We start from the raw sequence: 6,460 nt of genomic DNA, 5'->3' as shown, positions 1-6,460 counted from the left end.
GTTGGATCTCTCTCCCCCGCCTCCACCTGTAGAGGAGTCGGCTTCTCAGCAGGAGAAACACCAATTTCGATTCCCCAAACGTACGCGCAATACGTTTTTTGATCACTCTAACTTCAGGGACGCTGTCCAGAAGCCCAGAGCGGTCCCGGACAAGCGTTTTGCTAAAAGGCACTCTGACACGCGTTATCCCTTTCCACCTGAAGTCGTTAAGGGCTGGGGCACACTCACCCAAGGTGGATCCGCCAGTCTCTAGATTGGCTGCTAGGTCCGTTGTGTCTGTTGCCGATGGCTCATCCCTGAAGGATGCCACTGACAGACAGATAGAGCTCTTGGTGAAGTCTATTTGAGGCCACGGGCGCATCTTTCGCCCCGGCCTTTGCGGCCGTGTGGGCTCTCCAAGCAATGTCGGCATGTCTGTCTGAGATTAATGTTGTCACGCGGAATTCTGCTCCGCATGTTTCTTCCTTGACCTTTCAGGCATCAGCATTTTCGTCCTACGCCATGAACGCCGTCCTGGACTCCGCTAGCCGTACGGCCGTGGCATCCGCTAACTCCGTGGCTGTCCGCAGGGCCATGTGGCTGCGCAAATGGAAAGCAGACTCTGCTTCCAAAAGGTTCTTAACTGGTTTGCCTTTTTCTGGCGAACGTTTATTTGGCGAACGGCTGGATGAGATTATTAAGGAATCCTCGAAAGGACTCCTTACCACAGTCCAAACCTAAGAGACCTCAGCAGAGAAAGATCCAATCGAGGTTTCGGTCCTTTCGTCCCTCCGCCAAGCCCCAAGCCTCTTCGTCCAACCGGCCGGAGAAAGGCCAGAGGAACTCCTATGCGTGGCGGGCCAAGTCACGCCCCCAAAAGGCCGCAGGAGGCACTGCCTCCAAGACGGCCTCCTCATGACTCTCGGCCTCACCTACCCACATCCTCGGTCGGTGGCAGGCTCTCCCGCTTTGGCGACGCCTGGTGGCCACACGTTCAAGACCGTTGGGTGAGAGACATTCTGTCTCATGGTTACAGGATAGAGTTAAGCTCTCGTCCTGCGGCTCGTTTCTTCAGAACCTCCCCACCCCCTGCACAGGCCGACGCACTTTTTCAGGCAGTGGACGCTCTGAAGATGGAAGGAGTTGTGATTCCCGTTCCCTTTCAGGAACGTGGTCGCGGATTTTACTCCAACTTGTTCGTGGTGCCAAAAAAGGACGGGTCATTCCGTCCCGTTCTGGACCTCAAGCTTGCTCAACAGACATGTGAGAACCAGACGATTTCGGATGGAATCTCTCCGCTCAGTCATCGCTTCGATGTCACAAGGAGACTTCCTAGCATCGATCGACATCAAGGATGCTTATCTCCATGTGCCGATCGCACCCGAACATCAACGTTTCCTGCGGTTCGCCATCGGGGACGAACATCTCCAGTTCGTCGCATTGCCCTTCGGCCTGGCGACAGCCCCACGGGTTTTCACCAAAGTCATGGCATCCGTCGTGGCGGTTCTGCACTCTCAGGGCCACTCGGTGATCCCCTACTTGGACGATCTCCTAGTCAGGGCCCCTTCTCGGGTGGCGTGTCAACGAAGTCTTACCGTCACTCTGGCGACTCTCCAGCAGTTCGGGTGGATCGTCAATTTCCCGAAATCCAAGTTGACGCCGACCCAATCACTGACTTACCTCGGGATGGAGTTTCATACCCAGCAAGCGTTAGTCAAGCTACCGCGCGACAAACAGCTTTCTCTGCAGGCGGGGGTGCAATCACTTCTTCGGAGTCAGTCACACCCCTTACGGCGCCTCATGCACTTCCTGGGGAAGATGGTTGCAGCTATGGAGGCAGTGCCGTTCGCGCAATTCCATCTACGGCCACTCCAATGGGACATTCTTTGCAAATGGGACAAGAGTTCGGCTTCCCTCGACAAGAACATCTCTCTTTCCCTTGCAACCAAAACATCACTTCAGTGGTGGCTCCTACCCACATCTCTGTCTCGGGGAAAATCCTTCCTACCTCCAACCTGGGCCGTGGTCACCACGGACGCGAGCCTGTCAGGTTGGGGAGCGTTTTTTTCTCCACCACAGGGCTCAAGTAACCTGGACTCCGATAGAATCGTCCCTTCAGATCAATATCCTGGAGATAAGGGCAGAATATCTAGCCCTATTGGCTTTCCATCGGTGGCTGGAGGGCAGGCAGATCCGAATCCAGTCGGACAACGCCACTGCCGTCGCCTACATCAACCACCAAGGCGGCACTCGCAGTCGTCAAGCCTTCCAGGAAGTCCAGCGGATTCTGCAGTGGGTGGAAGCCACAGGCTCCACCATCTCCGCAGTTCACATCCCGGGCGTAGAAAACTGGGAAGCAGATTTTCTCAGTCGTCAGGGCATGGACGCGGGGGAATGGTCTCTGCACCCAGACGTGTTTCGAGAGATCTGTCGCCGCTGGGGAACGCCGGACGTCGATCTCATGGCGTCACGACACAACAACAAGGTCCCGGCCTTCATGGCACGGTCTCGGGATCACAGAGCTCTGGCAGCGGACGCCCTGGTCCAGGATTGGTCGCAGTTTTGACTGCCTTATGTGTTTCCCCCTCTGGCGATGCTACCCAGGGTACTACGCAAGATCCGGTCCGACTGCCGTCGCGCCATTCTCGTCGCTCCAGACTGGCCGAGGCGGTCGTGGTATCCGGATCTGTGGCATCTCACGGTGGGTCAACCGTGGGCACTTCCAGACCGCCCAGACTTGCTGTCACAAGGCCCGTTTTTCCATCTGAATTCTGTGGCCCTCAACCTGACTGTGTGGCCATTGAGTCCTGGCTCCTAGCGTCTTCAGGGTTATCTCAGGATGTCATTGCCACCATGAGACAAGCCAGGAAGCCAACGTCCGCCAAGATCTATTACAGGTCTTGGCAAATCTTCCTATCCTGGTGCGCTGATAACGGTTTTCCTCCATGGCAGTTTGCCTTACCCACATTCCTTTCATTCCTACAATCTGGAATGGACAAGGGTTTGTCCCTCGGCTCTCTCAAGGGCCAAGTATCGGCGCTCTCCGTGTTTTTTCAAAAGCGTCTAGCCAGGCTTCCGCAGGTCCGCACGTTCCTGCAGGGGGTCTGTCACATGGTCCCACCTTACAAACGTCCGTTGGAATCTTGGGATCTTAACAGGGTCCTGACGGCTCTTCAAAAGCCGCCTTTTGAGCCGCTGCGGGATGTCTCTCTCTCCCGTCTTTCGCAGAAGGTGGCCTTCCTGGTGGCAGTCACATCACTTCGGAGAGTGTCTGAGCTTGCAGCGCTGTCATGCAAAGCCCCCTTCCTGGTTTTTCACCAGGATAAGGTGGTTCTGCGTCCTGTCCCGGAATTTCTCCCTACGTGTCTCGCACGGCGCCCCTGCGCCGTTCAGATGCGCTCTTTGTCCTTGTCGCTGGCCAGCGTAAGGGCTCTCAGGTCTCCAGGTCAACCTTGGCTCGGTGGATCAAGGAACCGATTCTCGAGGCCTACCGTTCTTCTGGGCTTCCGCTCCCTTCAGGGCTGAAAGCCCATTCTACCAGAGCCGTAGGTGCGTCCTGGGCATTGCGGCAGCGGGCGAAGGCTCAGCAGGTGTGTCAGGCAGCTACGTGGTCTAGTCTGCACACTTTCACGAAACACTATCAAGTGCATACCTATGCTTCGGCAGACGCCAGTCTAGGTAGGCGAGTTCTTCAGGCGGCGGTTGCCCACCTGTAAGAGGGGGCCGTTTTCGGCTCTTTTTATTGAGGTATTCTTTTACCCACCCAGGGACTGCTCTTGGACGTCCCAATTGTCTGGGTCTCCCAATGGAGCGACAAAGAAAAAGGGAATTTTGTTTACTTACCGTAAATTCCTTTTCTTCTAGCTCCTTTTGGGAGACCCAGCACCCACCCCTGTGCCCTTTTGGGCTGGTTGTTCTTTTGTGTACACATGTTGTTGATATTGAATTGTTCTTTTGGTTCATGGTCTTCAGTTCTCCGAACATCCTTCGGATTGAATTTACCCTAGACCAATTTATAAGTTTTCTCCTTCCTGCTTTTGCACCAAAACTGAGGAGCCCGTGGTCCACGGGAGGGTGTATAGGCAGAGGGGAGGGGTTACACTCTTTAAGTGTAATACTTTGTGTGGCCTCCAGAGGCAGAAGCTATACACCCAATTGTCTGGGTCTCCCAATAGGAGCTAGAAGAAAAGGAATTTACGGTAAGTAAACAAAATTCCCTTTTTTGCCGCGGTGTTTTTTTTGGGACAAAAACGCTGCATCTTTTGTGGTTTAAAAAAAAAAAAAAAAAAGCCGCATGCGAACATACCCTTAAGCAAGTTGAAGATGAATTCTCTAAAAGGCATAAAGTTAAAGATGACCCATTTCTTTTGTATTTTAGGGAAAAAAAAAAATCTTTTTACATTTTAAAATTAACCAAAAAAGGAAAATGGGCCAATTTGCATGGTTACTACCTAGTAGCACCCCCTTTGACAAGTATCGCAGCTTGTAAATACTTATTGGAGCCTGCCAAGCATCTTTCAATTATTTTTTTGAGGGATTTTCATCCATGCGTCCTTGGGAAAAGTCTTCCAGTACTATGAGATTCTTGGGTCGTCTTGCATGCACTGTTATTTTGAGGTCTAGCCATACATTTTCAATAAGGTTCAGATTGAGGGACTGTGAGGGCCATTGTAAAACATTCAGCTTGCAATTTTTTAAGGTCTATTGTGGATTTTGATGTGTTTTAGGATCATTATTCATTTGTAGAAGCCATCCTCTTTTCAACGTCAGGTTTTTTACAAATAGTTATGTTTGTATCAAGAATTTGTTGAAATTTCATTGAATCCATTCTTCCCTTTACCCATGAAATGTTCCCCGTGCCATTGGCTGCAACATAAACTCAATGCATAATTGACCCCCCCCCCCATGCTCAATGGTTGGCGAGATATTCTTTTCCTGAAAGGTTAGAGGAGGCTGGCTTTTATAAAGCTGTGAAATTTGCATCACCTGGTGGAGGAGGGAAGACCGGAGGAGGGGGGGGGGGTTGTTCCCCCCCCACCCCCCCCCCCTCCACCACCTTGGTGGTTTCCACATTATCTATGGGATTTTCTCCTGATTTGCTGTTTCTCTTATTTAAACCTGGACAGAGATGGTATTTATTGATCTTTACATGTTTTAGGTGCAATATGTTTGTATTGGTTTGACATATGCATTTCTATCTGTTATATACTATGTGTTAAGTTGCTATCTCTATTTTTTGGCTTATTGTGCATTTCCTATGTGAATTATATTCTAGTAGAGGGGGAGATCCTTGGGGGTTTTGCTTTATTTCATGCAAACCCCATTTTGTTCGTACACTTAATGTGTGTTTTTAAAGGGAACCTGTCACCTAGAATATGCGTTCTGACCTATCAGCAGATGCATGTGTGCCCTAATTACACCTCCCTACTCATCCTTGTTTTGTAAAATCGTATAATATGAAAGTAAAAAAAAAAAAGTTTTATTACCTTCATATTTCCTATGTAAATTAGAGAGCTGCTGGCCACATGGGCGTCGCCTTGCCCTATGGACGTCTGCATACTTTTCGTGGTATCACGCCCCTGAATGTGTGATACCATGGAGTTACATGAGCGACGTCACCGTCGCTCATTTTATCCTGCGCGCATTGTGGCAGGCTTCTTTTCCGGGTGTTCACTCGCCGCCTTCAGATGCGCACTGCGTGTCTGAAACTGACAAGGAGAAGCCTGCCGCAATGGTAAGTCTAAACGCGCGCAGGATAAAATGAGCGACTGGGACGTCGCTCATGTGACTCCATGGTATCGCGCCCACAGGGGTGTGATACCACGGAAAGTATGCAGACGTCCATAGGGCAAGGCGACGCCCATGTGGCCAGCGGCTCTCTAATTAGTCAGAACGCATATTCTAGATGACAGGTTCCCTTTAAATGATTTTAACGTGTGTGTGTGTGTGTGTGTGTGTGTGTGTTTGGTTTTTTTTTGTTTTTTTTTATGTCAATAAAAATTGGTTATTTTTTGGTGATCCAATTTGTTACACACCACTTCCCCCCCCCCCCCCCACACTGGTGGGCTGGGATATATCTGCTACGGACTGCAGTCATTAAGAGGTTAAAGGGATATTTCTTTGTCGCTCCATTGGGAGACCCAGACAATTAAGTGTATAGCTTCTGCCTCCGGAGGCCACACAAAGTATTACACTAAAAGTGTAAAGCCCCTCCCCTTCTGCCTATACACCCCCCGTGCCTCACGGGCTCCTCAGTTTTTATGCTTTGTGCGAAGGAGGCTGACATCCACGCATAGCTCCACATCTTAGTCAGCAGCAGCTGCTGACTATGTCGGATGGAAGAAAAGAGGGCCCATAACAGGGCCCCCAGCATGCTCCCTTCTCACCCCACTCTGGTCGGCGGTGCTGTTAAGGTTGAGGTACCCATTGCGGGTACATAGGCAGGAGCCACATGCTGTTTTCCTTCCCCATCCCTTAATGG

At 51.0% G+C, this 6,460-nt stretch overlaps 1 protein-coding gene across 1 annotated transcript in view; it reads left to right on the top strand.

Moving 5' to 3' along the window:
* Positions 1 to 6,460, top strand: part of RBL1 (RB transcriptional corepressor like 1) — a 129,286-nt gene that overhangs the window by 7,192 nt on the left and 115,634 nt on the right.

This window comes from Anomaloglossus baeobatrachus, chromosome 5, assembly GCF_048569485.1.
Source record: "Anomaloglossus baeobatrachus isolate aAnoBae1 chromosome 5, aAnoBae1.hap1, whole genome shotgun sequence".
Classification (NCBI taxonomy): Eukaryota; Metazoa; Chordata; class Amphibia; order Anura; family Aromobatidae; genus Anomaloglossus; species Anomaloglossus baeobatrachus.
Note: the sequence above shows the minus strand (reverse complement) of the source record. Positions and strands in the feature narration are given on the sequence as shown.